Here is a 26,070-nt window from a genome sequence, read left to right as displayed (position 1 = left end):
GCCAGAAATGTGTCTCCCATGCAGCCATGTAAGACACAGGATGCCTGAGTAAATTTGAATTTCAGATAAACAACAAATTTTTGTGTGTTTAAGTAAATGCATGCTTAGTTGCTTCAGTCATGTCTGACTCTTTGTGACCCTATGGACTGTGGCCCGCCAGGCTCTTCTGTCCATGGGATTCTCAGGCAAGAATACTGGAGTGGGTTGCCATTTCCTTCCTCAGGGGATCTTCCCAACCCAGGGATCGAAGTAAGTATATAAACATGCATTATTTGGACCATGCATGCATGCTAAGTTGCTTCAGTCATGTCTGACTCTTTGTGACCCTATGGACCGTAGCCCACTAGGCTCCTCTGTCCATGGGATTCTCCAGGCAAGAATACTGGAGTGGGTTGTCATGCCCTCCTCCAGGGTACCTTCCCCACCCAGGGATCAAACCTGTCTCTTATGTCTCCTGCATTAGCAGGTGGGTTCTCTACCACTAGCACCACCTGGGAAGCTCTATTTGGACCGTGGTTACACTAAAAAATTATTCATCTATCTGAAATTCAATCCAAAGCAAACGTAACTAGGCATAAGTGCAGTTTGGGTTTCTAAGTTCATGGAGCCCCACCTTATTCCATGGAAGATGGGCCAAGCTTGGTGAAATGGTGGCCTAGGCCCCTGCCTCCACGGATGGGGTATCCATGCCCAACCCAACTTGATGGCTTTCAACAGACTGTCCCCTAACCTTCACAAATACTGTGGATTAAACAGCTCAGTGTTATAAACAGTTCCCCAGAAAGTTCTGGGTCTCTGTTAAGGTTTTTTGATATTATCTTCAAACAAACAAACAAATAAACAAATACATCGAAAAGGCTCATGGGTCTCAATAATCTGCGTTACTCATAAGAATTGGCCTTGACTTTTAAATGTCTGTTCTCAGCCTCAGTTTCTTCATCTGTCCAGTAAGTGCCTGACTCATGGACTCAGGGCTGTGTTACATGAGGTAACATCTGTAAAGTGCTTCACTCAAACTGACAGTCACCACTACTCGACAAATGGTAGCTATTGTTGTGTGGTGGACTGAGTAATGCCTCCCTGCAGAGATGTCCACACCCCTGTTCCTGGAACTTTCATGGTATATCACAAGGCAAACAGGATTTTGCAGATGTGATTAAGGTGGAAGACCTTGAGATGGGGGGATTATCCTGAATTTTTCAGGGGGACCCAATGTAATCACACAAATCTATAGAATCAAAGAACCTTTCCCAATGTAAATTGGTGTAGCCACTGTGGAGAACAGAATGGAGGTTTCTCAGAAAACTAAAAATAAAATTACCATATAATCCAGCAATCCCACTGCTGGGTATGTATCAGCAAAAACTATAATTAGAAAAGATACATTCACATCTATGTTCCTTGCAGTGCTTTTTAAAACAGCCAGGACATGGAAACCATCTTAATATTCATCAACAGATGAATGAATAAAGAAGATGTAGTATGTATACACAATGGAATATTACTCAGTTGTTAAGAAGAACAAAATAGTGACATTTGCAGCAACATGGATGGACCTAGAGATTATCATACTTAGTGTAGTAACTCAGAAAGAGAAAGACAACTACCATATGATATCACTTGTATGCGGAATCTAAAATATGACACAAATAAGCTTATCTATGAAACAGACTCACAGACATGGAGAACAGACTTGTAGTTACTAAAGGGGAAAGCAGGGGGTAGGGTGGGGAGGAAGAGAAGAGAAATCGAGAGATTGGGATGAACATGTACACACTGCTACATATTGGTTTTCCTCATCAGCACACTTGGCATCCATACCTTTCATTACTGGGAGCTTCCCAGGTGGTTCAGTGTTAAAGAATCTGCCTGCAATGCAGGAGATGAAGGTTCAGTCCCTGGGTTGGGAAGATCTCCTGGAGGAAGGCATGGCAACCCACTCGACTATTCATGCCTGGAGAATCCCATGGACAGAGGAGGCTGGTGGGCTACAGTCCATAGGGTCACAAAGAGTCAGACACAACTGAGTGACTAGATCACCACCTGTACTATGTATAAAATAAACAAGTTCCCCATGTGTACAGCACAGGGAACTATACTCAATATCCTGTAACAAACCAAAATGGAAAAGAAATAAAAAGACCCTTCCCTACTTGTAGTCAGAGGAACAGGTGGTTGTGGGTGGGGGGCAGAGAAATGAAGCCTGCTGTCTTTGAAGTGGGACAGGGACCATAAGAACAGGGTGTGGACAGACTCTCAAAGCTGGAAAAGGCCAGTTCATACTTGGAAAGAACATCTCAGCTGTGGGGGGCGCCTGTCCAGTACATGGAAGCAGAGCGCAGGACGCGTGAAGCTAAAGCCACTCACCTTGAAGCCTCTCCAGTTCCCTGGGTAGATGGGTCACCCTGTCAGTGTGTTATTCTGTTAGGGGTTAGAGAACCATTGACCAAGACTGCCTGCTTTGGCCAGGCATGAGGAAAACCACCTGCATGAGCTGTCACACAACAGTACTGCAGTGAAAACTAACTGGGAAAATTCAGGAGGTGCTAAAATTCCTCTTGGCTGAGAGATGCCTGCACCACCAGGAAGGACCCTGAGTCACCAAGTATGGACCAAGCAAGATGACTGGCAGAGACAACCTGGAATCTAACCTATCACTATGAAACCTGAGACTGTAAGCCTCATGGCAGAGCAGTTCTCCTGGGTTCCCTGACTTGCTGCTACCCGTACGGGCCCCCCATCCCAATAAAGTCTCTTGCTCTGTCAGCACGTGTGTCTCGCTGGACAGTTCATTTCCAAGTGTTAGAGGAGAGCCCACTCTTGAGCCTGGATGGGGTCGTCCTTCCTGTAACAGCCTGTGCTGCTCCCCAAGATGCAGGAGGTCCATTTACGTGCCCAGCGCTGCCATCTGGGTTCTGAGAGGATACCTCTTTCAGGGGCAGCATCTTCTCCCTGCTTCTGTGGTCGCTTGGCTCACAACTGGATGCCAGGTCCTCAACTACACAGAAAAGAAAGCTTTAGTTCTAGCAAAGGTCAGGGGCAGGGGGTTCCTTTCAGACTTGAAGCAACAGAGTCCAGGCTGGGCAGGTTCTCTCTCCCCAGCTGCCTATTAAAGAGCTGCAGCAACATCCACTGAGGAACCAGTGGCCAGATGTTTTCAGCCTTAAAAATACTCCTCCTCCCTGAATGTTGCCACAGCACAAGAAAGAAGAAAGGAGAAAAGCACAGTGTGAAAAGATACCTGTGCCCCAGTGTTCACTGCAGCACTATTCACAACAGCCAAGACGTGGCAACAAACTAAGTGTCCACTGACAGAGGAATGGACAGAGAAGGTGTGGTACATATACCACGGAATACTACTCAGCCATGAAAAGAATGAAATAATGCCATCTGCAACAACGTGAATGGACCTAGAGGTTATCACACTAAGTCAGACAAAGAAGGACAAATACCATATGATATCACTTACATGTGGCATCTAAAATATGACACAAATGAACTCATCTATGAAACAGAAACAGACTCACAGATGCAGAGAACAAATTTATGCTTACCAAAGAGGAACAGGGGGAGGGATAAATTAGGAGTTTGGAATTAACAGACACACATTATGATATATAAATAGGTAACCAATAAGGACCTGCTGTATAGCACAGGGAACTATACTCAATGTTTTGTAATGACCTATAAGGGAAAGGAATCTGAAAAAGAATACACACACACACATGATATAAGAGCTATATATATATATATATATATATTTATATGGGGGTGCTGGTGCTAAGTTGTTTCAATAGTATCTGACTCTTTGTGACCCATGAACTGTACCCTGCCAGGCTCCTCTGTTCATGGGATTCTCTAGGCAAGAATACTGGAATGGGTTGCCATGCCCTCCTCCAGGGGATCCTCCTGACCCAGGGATCGAACCCACGTCTCCTATATCTCCTGCATTGGCAGACAGATTCTTTACCACTAGCACCACCTGGGAAGCTCATATAACATATACATATAAACATATATTTAAAGTTATATATATGTGTGTGTGTGTGTGTGTGTGTGTGTGTGTATAGCTGAATCACTGTGCTACACATCTGAGGCTTACACGACATTGTAAATCAACTATACATCAATAGAAACATGTCCATCCTCCCTGAACAGCACAAGAAGCCAACCCTCCAGGCATACACTCACAGCCACCAAGGATGAACATGGTTGGGGAAGCATTCTCTGCAGGAATCAGGCGGCACACCAGGGACACTGCTGCAGACACAGACTCTTTCACCTGAGCGGAAACCCCTGATGTGGCAGGATGTGGTGAGGCTTTACTGCAGTTTTTATGTATTTGCTGCAGCTCTCCAGAAAAAACCATCTGCTCTGATTCAACTAACCAGTCAATCAGCTGTTTTTGAAGATCGCTGCATGGGTGATGGCTCTGTCACTTGTTCCTGTGGGTGCATGGATGAGGCTTCCCATCCAGCTCTGGGGAAATGTCCCTGAGGTGCCTGAGCTCTGGCTGAGACCCCAAAGCTGAGGACGACAGCAAAGAAGCACCTTCCATGTTGTCACCTGAGTGCCAGAAGCTCCCATTCTGGGCTTTGCTAAAAAGGTGAAACTGATCCTGTGGCACTTACTTTGGGGGGATCTGCCAACCCCTTGTGGAAACTTGAGAGAGGAGTGGGGTCAAGTGAGGTCACTGCCTATTGGGAAACCTGGCAGGGGGTGTCCCTCAGGCCAGGTGAGGGAGGGCCCTTCAGAAATGGGGCGCCCCATGGAAGAAAGATGGGCATCATGTTTCCAGGGTACATTGGCACACTGCCTACAATGAGCAGGTTTCCTTGGGAGATACCTGGTGAGTGCTCCCTGGTGGAAAAGTGCAGAGGACAACCTTGCTCCTAGATAAGTCCAAGCGCTTGAACAGTATGAGACTGCAGGTCAGGCCAGGGGTGGCAGGGGCACGGCCCTCACTCAGGCCTTTGGTGGGTGGCTCGAGCCCTTTCCTGGAGGCTGGCTTACCAGGGGGAGGCGTTGTTCTGGCCAAGTTCCCCCCAGAAACTTACCCCAGGTGGTTAAAACGAAGAGATTTATAGAATCCTGTTTGTTGAGGTGTTGCTGTTCAGTTGCTAAGTCGTGTCTGACTCTTTGCAGCCACATGGGACTGTAGCCTGCCAGGCTCCTCTGTCCATAGAATTTTCCAGGCAAGAATACTGGAGTGAGTTGCCACTTCCTTTTCTAGGTGATCTTTCTGACCCAGGGATGGAGCTCGCATCTCTGTGTCGCCTGTATTCACAGATGGGTTCTTTACCACTGAGCCACCTGGGAAGCCCCACTGTCTCCCGGAGTTTGCTCAAACTCATGTTCACTGAGTCGATGATGCCATCCAACCATCTCATCCTCTGCCGCCCCCTCCTCCTCCTGCCCTCAATTCAATTATTGAGATGAAATTTACATAAAATGAAATTCATTCTCACTGGATGCACCATTTAATGAGTTTCGCTAAATGTTTACAGCTGTGTAACCACCACCACAAACGAGAAGTACAAGATTTATTAATACATGACCCCCCAAAGCCCCTGTGCTCTTCTGCAGCCAGTCCCGCTTCCTGCCTCCACTGCGTCCTCTGTGCCTTTTATAGAAGGTCCTGTGATGGGATCACAGGGTGAGAAGCCTTCTGCGTCTGACCTTCTTCACTTGGCATGTTTTTCAGATTCACCCATGTCGACTGCATGAGCCTGTGGCTTGTTTGTTTTTATTTCTGCATAGGGTACCCTTTGTTCATCTGTTCTCTGTGGAAGGACATTTTGTTTCTGTTTTGGGGTGATTATGAAAAATGGGCTATAAATATTCATATACAGATCTTTGTGTGGACATATGTTTTCATTTCTCTGAGGCACATATCACATGTTAAGTGTGTGTTTAACATTAAAGAAAGCTGGCAGACCTTCCAAAAGTGCCTGTATCATTGTGCATTCTCGTCGGCAGTGTATGCAGCTCCCATTTCCTCCAAATTCTTGCCAGGACTTGGTATAGGAACTCTTTTGGAATTGCAGCCAACCTATTAGGGGTGTAGAGGTGTCTCATGGGGTTTTAATTTCATTTTCCTAACAACTGATGCTACTACTGAGAGTCTTTTCACATGCTCATTTGCCTTCTACATATATTTGGTGAAGTGTCTATTCAAATATTTTGCCTATCTTTTTTTTTTTTTAGAAAATACTTGTAATAGAATAAAAATGAAAAGAGAATTTACCAGAATTTTTTGCATGCAGCTTAAGCTATTAAATGCAATTAAATACAATGTGGAGTCTTGAATAAGGTACAAAAACAAATAATGGACATTATCCTAAAACTTTGTGAAATTTGAACAAAATCTGTAGTTTAATGATACTGTATCATGTTAATTTCTTGATTTGTTTTCTTTTTACAACATACTATTTCTTTATATTCTTCAAATTGGATTAGAAGTTTCAAGCCTCATTCAAATTTTTCTGACTTTTGAGTTTTTTATCTTCTTATGAGGCATAAGAACAGCTCACTCTTTGTGTAATCTGAACAATACAAGTGATTTGTCAGATATGACTTTGCAAGTATTTTCTCCTAGTCTGCAGTGTGTCTTTGCTTTTTTAAAAATAAAAAAACAGTCTTCTGAAAATTAAAACAAGTATTTATTTATTTATTTTGGGGGCAATGGGTCTTAGTTGTAGTGTAGAGGATCTTTCTTTGTGGTGCACAGGCTTAGCTGCCCAGTGGCATGTGGGATCTTAGTTCTCCTACCAGGGATCAAACTGGTGCCCTCTGCATTGGAAGCTGAAGTCTTAACTACTGAACCGAGAGGGAAGTCCCTAAACCATCTTTTGAAGAACAAAAGTTTTAAAACTTTGATGAGGTCCCATTTATTAATTCTTTTTCTCTTATACTGGGTGCTTCTTGTGTTGTAGCGGGTAAACCTTTTCCTAACACATGTGCCTACAGATACACATTCTCCTATCTTTTCTTCTCAAAGTTGCATAGTTTAGCTCTTACTCTGAGGACTGTGATCCACAGCTAGTTAATGCTAAAATGTGGTGTGAGGTGAGGGCTGAGGGTCATTCCACACAGAGGTCTAAGTGTTACAGCCTGCTTGTTGATAAGGACAAAAAGACCTTTTTGACTTGAGTATAAAGTACTCGCAGAAAAGTGCAGGTCTGAGTACAGCTCAAGCAGGTTTGCAAACTGAGCACCTCTGTGTTATGAGCCCAGACAGACAAGTGGACCATTTCCTGCTGACCAGACATTTAAACTGCCCCTCAGCCAGACCCAGCCGTGACAACCACTTCTGGCACTCCAACAGCTGGGAGGAGTCCTGCCTGCTTTTAAACTTTCTCTAAGTGGAATCACACACAGTGTCTTCTTCTGAATCTCTGTTCTTTCACTCATTAGCATATTTGTAAGTCATACCTGTGTCGCCTGTCCGTGAAGATCACTGATTCTCATTGCTGTGCTGTCCTCCGCTGAGTGGCTGCACCACAATTCATGGGCACGTTCAGCGGTCAACACACATGTGCCTGGTATCTAGTTTAGGGTGGTTAACAGTAGTGCTGCTAGGGGCTTCCCTGGTGATCCAGAGGTTAGGGATCCACCTGCCAATGCAGGGGACATGGGTGTGATTCTTGGTCCGGGAGGATCCCACGTGGTTCGGAGCAACTAAGCCCACACTTTGCAACAAGAGAAGCCACAGCAATGAGAAGTCCACACACCACAGCCAGAGAAAGCTTGTGAAGCAATGAAGACAGGGCAGCCAAAAACAAGCAAATAAATACTTCTTTTAATTGGAAAAAAAAAAAAAGTAGTGCTGCTACACGTCTTTTAATGACCACTGCACACGTTTCTACTGGGAGTTCTCCTGAGAACGGAGCTGCCAGGGAGTAGGGTGTGTGTATGCGCAACGTCAGTGGACACACCAAGGACCTCTCCAAAACGCTCACACTCTCCCCCCGCCCCCAGAGTGTGTGGGGTGTCCCAGCTGCTCTGCAGCCTCACCAGCTCTTGGCATTTTCCACCACTCTCATTTCCACCACTCAAGTGAGTGTGCACCCATACCGCACTCTCATCTTCCTGATGACCAACAAAGTTGAACCGTTTTGTCTGTTTATGAAACACATGAAAGAGGATATTTCGATTCATTCTTTTGTGACATGCCTACTCAAGTCTTTGTCCATGTTCACGTTTTCTTTCTCTTGTTGGTGCGCAGGAGTCCTGTGTACATGTGCAAGTCCTTTGTCGACCTGCATGTTGCTGATAACTGTTTCTGATATGAAACACCATGTGATGTCTTTTGAAGAATTTTTCTTTCATTTTTTTTTTTTTCCTTCATGGCCATGCTGTGAGGCTTGCAGGATCTCAGTTCCCCAGTCAGGCACTGAATCCAGGCCCCGGCCATGGGAGTGCCAAGTCCAAAACACTGGAAAGACCAACCAGGGAATTCCCGGAATTTCTCTGAAGGTGCCCCTTCTGGTGGATGCTAGACTCAAGGACTGGTGACAATAGAGAGCCACTCCCACTCCAGGGACAGAGATCAAGGGCACCGATGGTGTTCCCTGAGCCCAGAGAGGGCTGGTGCTGGGAGGCAGAGTGGGCCGGTGTTTACCCTCCTCTTTCCTGCTGAAGCCTCCATGGGCTGAACCACAGGTGAGTGAGTGAGGAAGCCCAGAAGCTCAGGGTTCAGGCTCTGGGGGCACAGAGAAAGAGAAGGGGGGTATGCGTCAGGGTGGGGAGAGGGGACGCAGAGGAAATGAACCTACTAAAATGGGTTGCAAGAGATTATCTAAAGATGGCATCTCCCAGGTTAAGAAACTGTAGTCTGCACGGGCCCGGGGGCCTCCAAGGAAACCACCGAACGTGACCCTCGAGAGAGGTAGCACTGGAGAACCACCAAGTGGGGACAGCCACCACAGAGCTATTTGAGTTAAAAAGAAAAAAGCTGTTTTGCTCCCTTTCTCTAATCTCCTAGAGAGGAAAGGGAAGAGCGAGGAATAGGAGAGGGGCATGGTGCTCCTCTCCCATTGCTGGCCTGGTCACAGGGCCTGCCCAGGAGTCTGGCTTGGATGTGAGACTTGAATTTTGATTGATACTGGACTAGATTCCTTCATGCCTGGAAGTAAGTCATTTTTATAGAAACAGAGCTTGTTCTTCTAATTAAAACTGCTGGGCGAGGGCTTCCCTCGTGGCTCAGTGGTAAAGAATCCGCCTGCAAATGCAGGAGACAAGTTTAATCTCTGGTCCAGGAGGATCCCATATGCTGTGGAGCAGCTAAGCCTGTGTGCCACAATTACTGAGCCTGAGCTCCAGAGCCCGGGAACCATGACTACTGAGCCTTCCTGCTGCAACTACTGAGGCCCATGTGCCCTAGAGCCTTCTCACAAGAGAAGCCACCACAGTGAGAAGCCCATGCACTGCAAAGTAGTCCCCACTTGACACAACTAGGCACAGCAATGAAGACCCAGCACAGCCATAAAAAAAACAAACAAACTGCTGGGCATGCTGAAGGCAGCTGGCTTGCTGAGATGTTGTCAAGGGGCAGAGAAGGAAGATGGGAAAGAATTCATTTGAAAGAATCCCAGGGTTGGAGGAAGATCAAGCCACTTCCTGTGTGTTCCTCACTGGTTCAGACCATTCAACAAACCAGTTGTAAATAATAAATCTCTCTCTCTCTCTCTGTCTCTGGGCTTCCTTGGTAGCTCAGCTGGTAAAGAATCCTCCTGCAAGGAAGGAGAACCCGGTTCAATTCCTGGGTCAGGAAGACCCTGCAGAAGGGATAGGCTACCCATTCCAGTATTATTGGGCTTCCCTGGTGGTCCAGCTGGTAAAGAATCTGCCTGCAATGTGAGGGAGATCTGGGTTCAGTCCCTGGGTTGGGAAGATACCCTAGAGAATGGAATGGGTAGCCATTCCATGGACTGGAGAATTCCATGGACTGTATAGTCCACGGGGTCGCAAAGAGTCGGACACGACTGAGTGACTTTCACTTTCACTCTTAGCAGACACGGGACTACATGCTTTTCATGCATTATTAACTCTCACAGTCACTCTAAGGGTCAGGACTGTTACTATAGCTGCTTTACAGGTGGAGAAACTGAGGCACAGACAGGTTAAGCAGCTTGTCAGAGGCCACACTAGCCGGGTTTCAAGTTCAGCAAATCTGATCACATAGTCCAAGCGAGAATTTTTTTAACACAAACTTTTTTTTTCCCAAAGAGTGGTTTCAACGTCTCAACAAATTAAGATGGTATAGAGAGTTCTATGTACCCCTGTCTACCTCACTGTTAACATCCCCCACTGCACTGGAACAGTCCTTACAACTGATGGACCTATACTGACACATTATTACCACCCAAAGTTCATCAGGGTCACTCTTGGTGTTGTACATTCCATTGTTCTTGTTGTCCAGCCACTCAGTCATGTCCAACTCTTTGACCCCATAGACTGCAGCACATGAGGTTTCCCTGTTCTTCACCCTCTCCCTGAGTTTGCTCAAACTCACGTCCATTGAGTCGGTGATGCCATCCAACCATCTCATCCTCTGTCGTCCCCGTCTCCTCTTGCCTTCAATCTTTCCCAGCATCAGGATCTTTTCCAATAAGTCAGGTCTTCACATCAGGTGGCCAAAGTATTGGAGCTTCAGCTTCGGCATCAGTCCTTCCAATGAAGATTCAGGTTTGATTTCCTTTAGGATTGACTGGTTTGATATCCTTGCAGTCCAAGGGATTCTCAAGAGTCTTCTTCAGCACCACAGTTCGAAAACATCAAGTCTTCAGCACTCAGCCTTCTTTATGGTCCAACTGTCACATTCATACACAACTATAGAAAAACCATAGCTTTGACTATATGTACCTTTGTCGGCAAAGTACACTCCATGGACTTGGACAAACGTAGAATGACATGTGTCCACCATTACAGATTCATACAGAGTAGCTTCACTACCCTAAAGTCCTCTATGCTCCACCTGTTCATCCCTCTCTCACCTCAATCCCTAGCAACCGGTCCTTTTACTTTCTCCATAGTTTTGCCTCTTCCAAAATGTCATGAGGTTGGACTCACACAGTATGCAGCCTTTCCAGATTGGTTTCTTTTCTCTTAATCATTAATTTCTAAGATTCTTCCATGTCTTTTCATGACTTGATGGATCATTTCTTTTTTAGCACTGAGTTAGTATTCCATTGTCTGGTTCTTCCAGAGTTTGTTTAGCCATTCACCTATTAAAGGACATCTTAATTGCTTCCAAGTTATGAATAAAGCTGCTATAAATGTGTGTGTATTTGTATGGACATAAAATTTCATCTCATTTGAGTAAACAAATACCAAAGATGGCTGCTGGATTGTATGTTAACAGTATGTCTTCCCAAGTAGCTGCACCATTTCGCATCCCCACCAGCAATGAAAGAGAGTTCCCGTCTCTCCACATCCTTTCCAGTACTGGTATTGTCAGTGTTCTCGAGCTCAGCCATCTGAATTGCTATAGAGTGATAGCTCACTGTTGTTTAAATTTGCATTTCCCCAATGGCATGTGAATGAAACATCTTTCCTTATATTTCTTTGCCATCTGTATATCTTTTTTGGTGAGGTCTTAAGGTCTTTGGTCCAGTTTTTCATTTGGTTCTTTTCTTATTGTTGAGTTTGAAGAGTTATTTGAGTTTCTTACAGTTAAGTTTGAAGAGTTCACCTATCAGATGTGACTTTTGCAAATATTTCCTTCCAGTTAATGGCTTGTGTTCTCATTCTCTTGACACTGTCTTTCACAGAGCAGAAGTCTTCAATGCAACGAAGTCTGGCTTATCAATTATTTTTTTCATTGACCATGCCTTTGATGCTGTATCTAAAAAGTATTCACCATATGCAATGTCATCCTATGCTATCTTCCAGGAGTTTTATGTTTTACATTTAGGTTTATGATCCATTTTGAGTTAATCTTTATGAAGTGGGTTGGGATTCATTTTTCACATGTGGATGTACAGTTGTTCCAGCACCATTCTTTGAAAAGACTGCCTTTGCTCTATCTATTGTATTGCCTTTTTCTTTTGTTGAAGATCAGTTGCCCATATTTATGTAGCTATATTTCTGGGCACTCTGTTCTGTTCACTGACCTAATCATCTATTATCCCACAGGTACCATGCTGTCTTGATTACTATAGCTTTATATTAAGTCTTAAAGTTGGGTGGCGTCAGTCTTCCAGATTTGTTCTACAATATTTTATTGGTTAGTCTGTCCTTTTGCCTCTCCATTTAAAATTTAGAATCAGTTTGTAAATATCTATAAAATAACTTGCTGGGGTTTTGATTAGAACTATATTGAATCTATAGATCAAACTGGGAAGAACTGACATCTTGACAGTATTGAGTCTTCCTATCCATGAACATGGCACATCTCTCCATTTATTTAGTTCTTTGATTTCATTCATCAACATTTTAGTTTTCTTCATATATATCTTATACATAATTTTGTTAGCTTTATACATAAGTACTTCATTTTTAGATTATATTGCATTTTCAATTTCAAATTCCATTTGTTCAGTGATTATCATTAATGGGTGTTGGGTTTTGTCAAAGGTTTCCCTGCATCTAGTGATACAACATACATAGTCTGTTGATGTGGCGGGTTACATTAATTAATTTTCAAATACTGAGGCTTCCATACCTGGGATAAATCCCAACTGGTTGAGGTATTAATATATAATTGTTTTTGAACATTGCTCGATTCAATTTGCTAACATTTTGTTGACAATTTTGCATCTATGTTCATGAGAAGTATTGATCTATAGTTTTCTTGTCTGGTTTTAATGGTAGAGAAATACTGGCCTTATAAAATGATTTAGAATGTATTTCTTCTGCTTCTGTCCTCTGAAATAAACTGTAGAGAATTGGTATAATTTCTTCCTTAAATGTTTGATAGAATTCACCATTGAACCCATCTGGATTCGCTGCTTTCTCTTTGGAAGGTTATTAACTACTGATCCAATTTCTTTAATAGATATAGGCCTATTTGGACTATTTCTTCTTGAGTGAGTTTTGATAGATTTTTTATTTTAAGGAATTGATCCATTTTACCTAGGTTATCAAGTTTGTGGGCATAGAGTTGTTCACAGTACTCCTTTATTAACCTTTTAATGTCTATAAGATCTACAGTGATATTCCTTCTTTCATTTCTGATACTGATACTTTGTCTCCTATCTCTCTCTTGTGGTTAGCCTGGCTAGAGGCTCATCAATTTTACTGATTTTTTCAAAGAACTAGCATTTGATTTCATTGATTTTCTCTATTGAATTTTTATTTCCAATATCAATGATTTCTCCTTGAATTATTTCCTTTCTTCTGCTTATTTTCAATTTAACTTGCTCAGTTTCTAGTTTGCTAAGGTGAAAGATTATTGATTTTAGATGCATTCAATGCTGTAAGATCTCCCCTAAGTACTGCTTTTGTTGCAACCCACAGATTTTAAAAAGTTTTGTTTTCATTCTCATTTAGTTCAAACTACTTTTAAATTGGGCTTCCCTCGTGGCTCAGCTGGTAAAGAATCTGCCTGCAATGCAGGAGACCTGGGTTCAATCCCTGGGTTGGGAAGATACCCTCGAGAAGGGAAAGGCTACCCACTCCAATATTCTGGCCTGGAGAATTCCATGGACTGTATAGTCCATGGGGTTGTAGAGTCAGATACGACTGAGCCGCATTCACTTCACTTTTAAATTTCTCTTGAGATTTCTTCTTTGACCCACATGTTATTTAGAAATGTGTTGCTTAATCTCCATATATTCTTGGATTTTCCAGGTTACTTTTTGGGAAAAAAAAGTTATTGATTTCTAGTTTAATCCAGTGTCTCAGACCAGACACTGAATTATTTCTGTTCTCTCAAATCTGTAAAATTGTGTTCTGTGCCCCAGAATGTGGCCTGTCTTGGTAAATGTTCCATGTGAGTCTGAGAACAATGTGTATTCTGCTGTTGCTGGATGAAGTTGTCTATAGATGTTACTTAAATCCAGGTGATTGACGGTGTTCGTGAGGTCAGCTACGTTCTTACTGCATTTCTGTCTGATGGGTCTGTCCACTTATTATAGAGGAGTGCAAAAATCTCGAACTATGATAGTGGATTCAACTATTTCTTCTTGCAGTTCTATTAGTTTTTGTCTTGTGTAGTTTGATACTCTGTTGTTAGTGTATACATATTAAGGATTGTTAAGTCTTCTTAGAGAATTCTCTTTATCATTACGTAATGTCCTTCTTTACTACTTTCCCTGGTGGCTCAGATGGTAAAGAATCTGCCTCCAATGAAGGAGACCCAGCGTTCTATCCCTGGGTCAGGAAGATTCCTTGGAGAAGGGAATGGCTCCCACTCCAGTATTCTTGCCTGGAGAACCCCATGGACAGAGGAGCCTAGCGGGCTATAGTCCATGGGGTCATGAAGAGTCAGACACGACTGAGCAACTAACACACATACACAATGCCCTTCTTTATCCCTGATAACTTTCCTTGTTCTGCCTGAAATTAATATAGCTACTCCTGTTTTTTTTTTTTTTAATTAGTGTTAACATATTTTTTCTCCATCCTTTAAATCTATATGTATCTTTATATTTAAAGTGGGTTTCTTGTAGACAAAATATAATTGGGTGGTACATTTTAATTCACTCTGACAAACTCTTTTAATTGGTGCATTTAGACTATCAACATTGAAAGTGATTACTGGGATGGTTAAAATAATATCTGCCATTTGTTATTTTCTATTTGTTGCCTTCAATGTTTTAAATGAACATTTTATAATTTCATTTTCTCTACTTTGTTAATACACTGGTTAGACCTCTTTATTTAAGGACTTCCCTGGCGGCTCAGACAGTAAAGTATCTGCCTACAATGTGGGTGACCCAGGTTCAATCCCTGGGTCGGGAAGATCTCCTGGAGAAGGAAATGGCAACCCACTCCAGGATTCTTGCCTGGAAAATTCCATGGAAGGAGGAGCCTAGTAGGCTACAGTCCACGGGGTCGCAAAGAGTTGGACACAATTGAGCGACTTCATTTTCACTTTCTTTTCTCTTTATTTACTCTTTTTAGTGGCTGCCCTAGAGTTTGCAATATATCTTTACAACTAATCTAATTCCAGTTTCAAACAACACTATACCTCTTCACAGGTGCCGTACCTTCTAATAACAAAATCTCCCTAATTCTTCCCTTATATCATCGTTGTCCTTCTTCTCACTTATACACAGGCATATGTATCCAATACAATTGTTTTTATTATTATTTTGAACTGTTATCTATCAAATCAATTAAGAGTTAATAAAAATGTTTATTTTACCTTCACTTATATATCTTCACTTCAGTGCTCCTTTGTATTTTTTTCTCTGAACACTTTAAATATTTCACTCTACTCTCTTCTTGCTTGCATGGAGAAGTCAGGCAATATTCTAATTTTTGCTGCTCTACAGACATGTTTTTTCCCCTCTGGCTTCTTTCAGGATTTTATTTTTATCTTTGATTTTCTATAGTTTGAAAATAATACTCTATAGAGGTATAGTTTTGGCTTTGTCTTGTTTTGGAGGGGAGGACTGAAGTTTTGTTTTGGGGTGTTTTTGTGTAAGGTGGGAGATGTTTTTGTTTTGGGATGTTTTAGTATTTTCCTGATCAGCATTCTCTGAGTTCTTGGATCTGTGGTTTGGTGTTCGACACTAACTTGGGGAATTTCTCCATCATGACTGTTTCAAATATTTCTTCTATTCTTTCTTCTCTTTCTGGTGTTCCCATTATTTATATATTAAACTTTTTGTACTTATTCCATGGTTTTTTATATTGTTTTCCTTTTTCAGTCTTTGTTCTCTTTGCTTTTAGAGGATTCTATTGATAATATCCTCTAGTTTACAGATTCTTTCAGCAGCTGTGTCCAGTTTACTAACAAGCCCATCAAAGTATCCAAAGGTATCCTTCTTTCCTGTTATAGTACTCCTGATCTCTAGCTTTTTTTTTTTTTTTTTGGTTCTTTCTTGGGATCTCCATCTCTCTGCTTTCTCTGCCTATCTTTTCTGCAAGCTGCCTACTATATCCATTAGAGCCCTTAGCATATTATTCATAGCTGCTTTAAATTCTCAGTCTAATAATTTCAACATTCTTGCCACGTTTCATGCTGAAGCTTGCTCTGTCTCTTCAAATGATGGTTTGTTTGTGTGTTTTCAAATTTTTTTTGCTTTGTTTTTTGATATGCCTTTTTTTTATAAAAGATTTTTTAAGTGGACCATTTTCAGTCTTTACTGAATTTGTTACAATATTGCTTCTGTTTTATGTTTTGTGTGTTTTTTTTTTTTCCAAGAGGCATATGGGATCTTAGCTACCTAACCAGGGATCAAAACCACACTGCCTGCATTGGGAGGCAAAATCATAATCACTGGACCACCAGCAAGTCCCTGATATGCCTTGTAATTTTGTTGTTGTTGTGATGCCCAGCTGTGATGTACCAGGTAAGTTCAGTTCAGCTCAGTCACTCAGTCATGTCCGACTGTTCACGACCTCATGGACTGAAGCATGCCAGGCCTCCCTGTCCATCACCAGCTCCTGGAGTTTACTCAAACTCATGTCCATTGACACGGTAATGCCATTCAACCATCTCATCCTCTGTTGTTCCCTTATTCTCTTGCCTTCAATCTTTCCCAGTATCAAGGTCTTTTCAAATGAATCAGTTCTTCACATCAGGTGGCCAAAGTATTGGAGTTTCAGCTTCAGCATCAGTCTTTTCAATGAACACCCAGGACTGATCTCCTTTAGGATGGACTGGTTGGATCTCCTTGCAGTCCAAGGGACTCTCAAGAGTCTTCTCCTACACCACAATTCAAAAGCATCAATTCTTCGGTGCTCAGCTTTGTTTATAGTCCAACTCTCACATCTATACATGACTATTGGAAAAACCATAGCTTTGACTTGTCGGACCTTTGTTGGCAAAGTAATGTCTCTGCTTTTTAATATGTTGTCTAGGTTGGTCATAACTTTCCTTCCAAGGAGTAAGCGTCTTTTAATTTCATGGCTGGAGTCACCATCTGCAGTGATTTTGGAGCCCCCCAAAATAAAGTCTGCCACTGTTTCCACTGTTTTCTCATCTATTTGCCATGAACTGATGGGACCAGATGCCATGATATTAGTTTTCTGAATGTTGAGTTTTAAGCCAAAGTTTTCACTCTCCTCTTTTACTTTCATCAAGAGGCTCTTTAGTTCTTCTTCACTTTCTGCCATAAGGGTGGTGTCATCTGCATATCTGAGGTTATTGATATTTCTCCCACCAATCTTGATTCCGACTTGTGCTTCATTCAGTCCAGCATTTCTCATGATGTACTCTGCATATAAGTTAACTAATAGGCAGGGTAATAATATACAACCTTGACGTATTTCTTTCCCAATTTGGAAACAGTCTATTGTTCCATGTCCATTTCTAACTGTTGCTTCTCGAACCTGAATATAGATTTCTCAGAAGGCAAGTCAGGTGATCTGGTATTTCCATTTCTTTAAGAATTTTCCACAGTTTGTTGTGATCCACACAGTCAAAGGCTTTGGCATAGTCAATAAAGCAGAAGTAGATGTTTTTCTGGAACTCTCTTGCTTTTTTGATGATCCAATGGATGTTGGCAACTTGATCTCTGATTCCTCTGTGTTTTCTAAATAGAGCTTGAACATCTCTGTAAGTTCGCAGTTCACATACTGTTGAAGCCTTGCTTAGAGAATTTTGAGCATTACTTTGCTAGTGTGTGAGATGAGTGCAATCGTGTGGTAGTTTGAGCATTCTTTGGCATTGCCTTTCTTTGGAATTGTAATGAAAAATGACTTTTTCCAGTCCTGTGGCCCCTGCTGAGCTTTCCAATATTGCTGGCATACTGAGTGCAGCATTTTCACAGCATCATCTTGTAGAACTTGAAATAGCTCAAGTTGGAATTCCATCACCTCCACTAGCTTTGTTTGTACTGATCCGTCCTAAGAACCACTTGACTTTGCATTCCAGGATGTCTGGCTCTAGATGAGTGATCAAACCATCATGATTAATTGGGTCATGAAGATCTTTTTTGTACAGTTCTTCTGTGTATTCTTGCCACCTCTTCTTAATATCTTTTGCTTCTGTTAGGTCCATACCATTTCTATCCTTTACTGTGCCCATCTTTGCATGAAAAGTTCCCTTGGTACTGTGGGCAAAAATCCCTTAGAAGAAATGGAGTAGCCATCATAGTCAACAAAAGAGTCTGAAATGCAGTATTTGTATGCAATCTCAAAAACAACAGAACGATCTCTGTTCGTTTCCAAGGCAAACCATTCATTATCACAGTAATCTAAGTCTATGCCCAGTAATGCTGAAGAAGCTGAAGTTGAACGGTTCTATGAAGACCTACAAGATCTTTTAGAACTAACACCCAAAAAAGATGTCCTTTTCATTATAAGGGGACTGGAATGCAAAAGTAGGAAGTCAAGAAACACCTGGAGTAACAGGCAAATTTGGCCTTGGAATACGGAATGCAGCAGGGCAAAGGCTAATAGAATTTTGCCAAGAGAACGCACTGGTCATAGCAAACACCCTCTTCCAACAACACAAGAGAAGACTCTACACTTGGACATCACCAGATGGTCAATACCAAAATCAGATTGATTATTTTCTTTGCAGCCAAAGATGGAGAAGCTCCATACAGTTAGCAAAAAGAAGACCGGGAGCTGACTGTGGCTCAGATCATGAACTGCTTATTGCCAAATTGAGACTTAAATTGAAGAAAGTAGGGAAAACCACTAAACCATTCAGGTATGACCTAAATCAAATCCCTTACAACTATTCAGTGCAAAGTGAAATCGCTCAGTCGTGTCCGACTCTTTGCGACCCCATGGCCTATAGCCTACCGGGCTCCTCCGTCCATGGGATTTTCCAGGCAAGAGTACTGGAGTGGGTTGCCATTTCCTTCTCCAGGAGATCTTCCCGACCCAGGGATTGAACCTGGGTCTCCTACATTGTAGGCAGACAGTTTACCATCTGAGACATACAGTGCAAGTGACAAATAAATTCAAGGGATTAGATCTGATAGACAGACTGCCTGAAGAACTATGGATGGAGGTTCATGACATTGTACAGGAGGCAGGAATCAAGACCATCCCCAAGAAAAAGAAACGCAAAAGGGCACAATGGTTGTCTGAGGAGGCCGTACAAACAGCTATGAAAAGAGAAGCGAAAAGCAAAGGAGAAAAGGAAGGATATACCCATTTGAATGCAGAGTTTCAAAGACTAGCAAGGAGAGATAAGAAAGCCTTCCTCAGTACCAGGTGAAAAAAACTGTTATAAACTGGCCTTGAGTAACTAGGTGGCGACCTGGGGCGGGGGAGGGGGAGGTGGTGTTCTACAGCCTGTGATCAGATCTCAGGACTCCGTGAGCCTGTGCCTCTGGACTATGACCTTCATAAATGTTTTGGACTTTTCTCCCCCTGATGTGGGACGAGGTGGCGAGAGTGGCCTGGAATTGAGTGTCTCCCTCCATTTGGTCAGCAAGGCCCTGGAAGCAACACTACAGCAGATTAAGCTCTGCTAACTAGTTCCCCTGAGAGCAGGTTTTGTTAAGAGCAAACTGCTCTGCACATATTTCACAATAATTCCTTTCCCCTCCCCCTCCAGAAGCATGAGGGGATATTGCTCTGACATTTACTGTAAGAACCTGTTCGAGTTCCTTGTGGCAAATCTCCACAGAATTGTGGAGACTCTCCTGTGACTGCAGCCCTGGAGTTTCCAACACTCAGGGCTGTCAGCAGTGAGCCTCCCACAGTTCATCAATTACAGTCCAGGTTTCCCACCCTGACTGGGCTCTGTGGCAGCTTCCAGCCCCTAGTCTCTGCCCCAGGAAGTGGTCCGTGTCTCCAGTCTCAGAGCAGCAGTTGGCCATGTGCCCTCGCCTCTCCTAGGGACCCAAGGAGACATCGATTTCTCAGTATGTGCAGTTTTTTACTTGTTAGGACAGAGTGGCAACTTCCAAGCTCCTTACGTGCAGAACTGGAAAATCCCCTACGCTAAACTCTGTGCCTCATTCAGCAGCCTGAGAGGGTTAGTCTATCTGGTTAGAAGCCCCACAGACTGGGCTGGTCTCCAAGGTTCTTTTAGGCTGCGGGAGCAGCTGGGCATGCATTGGACCTGAGCTGACTGAGGGGCAGGGGAGGCCCCACATGTCCAGGGACTCTGGGAGGGAAGATGGACGGCAGCCTCTTGATACAACCATCTCCACAGGAGCAGAACCACCCCTCCACCAGCATTACCACCCAGACACCCCCTTGGCTTCCAGAAGCCCCAGGGACTGGCCCTGGACCACTGTTGTGCAGGCTCTGCCTGGAGATACTGCAGGGCAGGACAGGGACCAGGTGCAAAAAGCTCTAGCGTTGTACGCCCAGTGTCAGGGATGGGAGAACAAAGGGAGGAATTATTGTTAGATGCTTAGACTGGAGAGGCTTCACTGCAAAGAAATCAGAATGTGAAACCAGACATGATGGTAGGAGCAAGAGAGGCGGGTGGTGGGTGAACTGGAGGGCAGAGGAGCAGTGCACACAGTGGGGGCCCTCACCGCAATTGGGTAGGGGTCACATGCCCCCTCACTAGTTTCGAGGTGCTGTTTGCTTCGCCGCCCCAGGTCTCCCTTCCTTAGGATGGTGTCATCTGATGGCGCAGAGCCCCACCCTAGCGGGAGATGTCCACTATGGCTTTATCACTTAGATTACCACCTTGAGACCACATCACATCCTCTACTCATGTGGGCCAGACCTCCACTAAATAGGCAAGTTTTCTTATACCCAAGGGGCCATTCACTCAGAGAGCCTCTACTCTGGACCATGACTGTCCCTTTCTGAATCCAGTCCCAATCAACCAAATCGCCTCATGCAGCTAGGTCATCTCTGGGCAGCCGGTCTCCCAAGACATCCTGGGATGACTTCCTACCACTCTACCCCATCTTCAACCCAGAGCCCGATACCATGCATAGGTACAGATCCAAGAGAACTTCGAGGAGTTCCTTACCATTCTTTCCTCCTGAAGAAAAATTTTAGTTTTTTGGCTGTGCTGGGTCTTCACTGCTGCATGGGCTTTCTCTAGTTGCAGTGCATGGGCTTCTCTTGCAATGACTTCTCTCTTCTTGGGGAGCATGGGCTCTAGGGTGCATGGTCTCAGTAGTTGTGGTGCACGGGCTTAGTTGCTCTAGGACACGTGGGATTTTTCTGGACCAGGGATTGAAACTGTGTCCCCTGCATTGGCAGGCAGATTCTTATCCACTGTACCACAAAGAACGTCCCATCCTTTCCTCTTTTAAGCTACTAACTGGGTGCCTGACTAGAGTCATTCACTGCTGTCTTTTCAACAGGCCCCTCTCAGGATGCCACAGAGGGACCTGCCACATCTGTAGTGTAAATTTCACAGCCTTGATTGCCAGCTCGTCTTGCACACAGGGGAACAGAGAGAGGGCTGCAGGGGTTACCCAAGGCTACTAATTTAGGTGACAGTGGAGCTAAGGGTCAGCTCGCCCTGCCCCGCTGACGTGCTCTCACCACCTGCTTTGCTCCCAGCAGCTCTGATACAGAACAGTGAACATGCAACAGTCCAAGAAAGCCCCACCCCCATTGGGTAAGAAGCCAGAGCTAGGCCCAGTCAATAGGGAGGAGGCAGCTTCAGTGACAACTTTTGCCTTCTTGATACAGTCGTCTCGCCCAGGCACCCACTTCTCCCCTTTGCTACTCTTTCTCTGAAAAATATTTCCTTTACTTTCAAGCGAATGGCTGTTTGATGCACTGTGGCTCTGCTCCTGTCGGTAGTGTGTGGTTGCCTCTACCTGGGTCCTCCCTTTCCTGAGGGGGCTGGAAGTGGGACTCAGACCCCTCTGGGCCCGAACTCTGAGGACAATTCTGAACCTTCTGGAGGCTGTGTCACCTGCAGGTAGCGGCTGGGCAGAGAGGCAGAGGAAACATGGAGATGGAATTGTCTCACTTCTCCAGTGCCTAGCGCCCAGCCCTTTTCCCAAGGCCAGCTCTCTTCTGCCCAGGAATGCCTGCAGACTGGCACCTACTCCAGTCCAGTAATGATGGGAAGCTAAAGTCTACGTCTCCCAGAAACCTTGTAGCAAAGTCTTCACCTGTGACTGAGGCCCACACCAGGTGTGGCCCATGGCCATACACCTCAGGACACTGGGAGGTGGAAGCGAGCCCATAGGATGGAGGTCAGATCTTCTCCAGGCAGGGTGGACCTGGTGCTTAGCTCTCCCACCTGTGCAGCCAAAAGGGAGCTGAGAGGCAGCGTCCATTGTCCCAGCCCTAAGCCATGGGCAGGGGCAGATGTCACTGTGGGGTTTTCAGAAGATGAGTCCTGGGGTCTGGACAGAAATCTCTCTGGCTGTAGGATCTAAGCGTGTGCTCTTGACCTGCCCAGAAATTCTATAAACAACATAATATGCTGTAATAAACTCCTTTCTCTGAAACAAACTGGAGTGGATTCTGTAGTCTGCAATTAAGAATCCTAATTTATACACATGACGATAAATTAAGTTTATGCAAATGACAATACATCCTTTTGTGGAAGGTTTCACCTGGGTGTCTGTCACTTGCAAGCAAAATAGTCTTAATCAATATAATAGCCAAACTGATCATCTAAATCGTCTGTTTAAAAAAATACAACTTTGAAATGGATTTTAAAAACTCTTTTATCCAAATAATAGCTGTCTCCATTTTCAGGCAGTTCTGACAGTACCCTCAAGAATGAGACATCAAGACATGAAATTTCATTTTTAAGGAATGGGAAATGTGGAGAATACTGTACAGTTGTAATTTTATCTTATAAGAGATTTAAAATAAAATACTCATCTTTGTTGCAGCTGTTCCACAGTTCCTGTTATTATTGTTGTTTGGTTGCTAAACTGTATCCCCATGGACTGTAGCCTGCTAGGCTCCTCTGCCCATGGGATTTTCCAGGCAAGAATACTGGAGTGGGTTGCCATTTCCTTCTCCAGGGTATCCTCCCAACCCAGGGATTGAACCTGTGTCTCCTGCTAGGTAAAGAAGGATTCTTTATGCCTGAGCCAACTGGGAAGTGTTACTGCCTTCTTTTGTGTTAAATATAAGTCTTATAATGTGCCATTTTTTGTGTTATTTACTACATACTTTGAGCTACTTTCTAAGTGGCCATACTGAAGATCACCATTAATAACTTAATTTACACCATTAACAATTTACATTAATAACTTAAATTAGTTCATGTTAATGTTCATCTCCGTTGAATGGCTGTTGGTTCTAATTCCTCCTTGAGTGCTGAGGACATGAGGTCAGAGTGTCACTCAGCAGACACTTGAGTTACAGTGTAGGAACCAAAAGCCACATCCCTGCACACTGGTCTGGTCTCTCCTCCCAGCACAGTATCTCTGGAGGCAAAGATTTCAGACCTTGTGACTTGGCCAGAAACAACAGAAAAAAAAGGAGGACAGGGCCGCATCACATATTTTTTATTTATGACCATGCCAGCATTATAAGAAGTTGGAAGAACAGTGCCATGAGAGATGTACTTGGCTAAATCCTTGTTTGTGATTCCTTCTCTACAGGGAGCTACCATTCACAGGGGAAGCGTGGCTTCCCGTCCCCCCCTCACCACCCTCCCCACACACCGTGGCCCACTGCCCGCAATGCCCTCCCTGATATTTCAAGCAGCCTCCACACAGACTGGACTATGTGTCTAATTGACTCAGGAAGTTTCTGCCAAAAGAAGTTTTGCTTCTCCTAAAGACACTCATTCCAAGAGAGGCTTCTCTCTTTCCTTCTCCCCATCCCCTTCTCTCAAAGCACAGGGACAGTCTGCAGTTACTGTCATAAATCGAGCCCTTTTTCATGGTAGTAAAGTGGCTGCTGAAATGAAGGAGCAAGCTGAAGTGACCCCTGCCTCACCGTGCAGCCTCTGGGAAGCGGTACAGACAGAAAGGAGAAGCCTGCCTCTGGGCACCTGCCAGGCACTTCCAGGAACTTCAGTATAAGGAGGTCAGCCACCAGCCAGGAAGAGTGACCATTTCTGGTACAAACGCCCCTGAAAATTCACTTGGAAGAGAGGTAAGAGCCTTCCTCAGAGAAAAAGGAATAAAAGAAACAAGGACTTTGTCATGGGTAAACCATTGGGAAATGAGAAGAGCATTCTTCTGGAGACAGACAGTACATAAAGTCAACCAAACAGGAAATGAAGTCATGTGTGGAAGGATTCTTCTTCCTTCTCTCCACATGGAGAACAGTAACCACGTCAGCATCCGGGAGATGGAAGCTCTTGGCTGTGTGAGGAATCACACCAAGTTAGCCTGCAGTGGGGCCGTGGGACGGGATACCTTAACAGCAGTGGATCTCACAGCTGAATGAAAGCCACCACCACTCTTTCCTCTTTGTCAGAAAGACCCAGGGTTCCAGAGACTAAAGGCTTTGCCTGGAAAGTCCTCCTCAACTGGATGCCAGCAGCCTGGTCAGACCACTTCTCCCTCGTGAGAGGATGGGATTCACTGGTCTCTGGCCCAGAGGATAGAGCGACTTCCCCTGGGACTGGACCCCATCCTCCGCCAGCAGAGAAAGAAGGTGCAGCATGTTGGGCAGGAAAGCGGGGGCATTGGGGGAGCCATCACAGGTCACCAGCAAACAGACCCTAGGCCTCTGCAAGGTCAATACTGCTTCAGAAGTCAGAGGGAGCCTGGGGTTAGTAACAACACAGAACAACAGCAGCAGGATTTGCTGTCTGAAGACAGAAGAATGGGAGGAAAGCAAAGCAGAGAAACAAGACTGGTAAGAGCGGGAGCAGGGTTGGGGGGAGTGTGGGGCGTGGGGAGAAGCGGGGAGGGGGAAAGGTAGGGGAAGGTGGGAGGGTGGTAGAGAGTGGGGGGTGGGGGAGGGTGGAGGAGGGTGGGAGGGTAGGGGAAGGTAGAGGAGGGTGGAGGAGGGTGGAGGAGGGTGGGAGAAGGTGGGAGAGGGTGGAGGAGGGTTGGAGGGTGGAGGAGGGTGGGGGAAGGTGGGAGAGGGTGGGGGAGAGTGGGGGTAGGGGAGAGTGGGGGGTGGGGGAGAGTGGGGGGTCGGGGAGGTCAGGGCGAGAGGGCCGGAGCTGCAGGCTCCCGGCAGTGGGGGCAGCACAGCCAACTCAGAGCAGAAAGGCTCGCTGACAGCAGTGTTTCTCAAATCCTTCTGGTGCTGAACCAATTTAAAGCACACACAGAGGAGCCAGGGGAAGGACAGGGAGGGTGATGACCTCGGATGGGGGTGGAGGGGCGGAAGTGGGTGTGCAGCCTCCCAGGGACTTGGGTTCTCCCTGTGCCTAGGCCTCCCGCTGATGGAGGGGGTGGGGACCAGTCCTTGGAGGGGGACGGCGGTGCTCAGCAGAGAACTACAGAGAGGTTGCCGGATAGTCTTGGAAGAGGCAGGCCACTGCGTGCCTCAGGTAATGGGGGGGTTGCTGCCAGAACAAAATACTCCACGCAGGGTGGCTTCAACAGCAGAAGTGGACTTTCTCAGTCTGGAGGCTGGGCTGGACATCCAAGTGTCAGTAGGGTGGGCTCCTTCCAAATGACACAGGGATGGGTCTGTTCTAGGCCGGAATCATCACACTACTGCTTTTTTTTAATGATTAAAAAATGAGAAAAAACTCTTGGAAATTACAAATACAGTAGTAGAAATTAAAAACAAGAGGCTTGAGGAGTCAAATAAAAGATGAAGATATTAAAAGTAGAGAGGTGGCTCACGGAAATGTGGGGCTGATCGCAAAGACGGCCAAGGGCCCTCCCTTCCTGCGCCCCCGCCGCCTGGTCAGCGTGGCCGCAGTAGCCATGATGCTGAGATCAGGCAGCCGGATGACTAACGCCTGCTTTCTGCAGTTACAAAGGCTGGACGCCCAGCACCAAGGGCCCAGCAGATCTGGCGCCTAGGGAGGGCTGCTTCCAGGGTCTCCTAGACCGAAGTCTTTTTGTATCATCATGTGGCAGTGATGGCGCTGAATCAAGATTCCTCCTGTCTCCTTTCATAAGGGCCCTGACCCCCCCATGAGACCTCCACCCTCATGACCTAATCTCCTCCTCAAAG

The sequence above is a fragment of the Bos taurus genome, chromosome 21 (assembly GCF_002263795.3).
Source record: "Bos taurus isolate L1 Dominette 01449 registration number 42190680 breed Hereford chromosome 21, ARS-UCD2.0, whole genome shotgun sequence".
NCBI lineage: Eukaryota > Metazoa > Chordata > Mammalia > Artiodactyla > Bovidae > Bos > Bos taurus.
Note: the sequence above shows the minus strand (reverse complement) of the source record.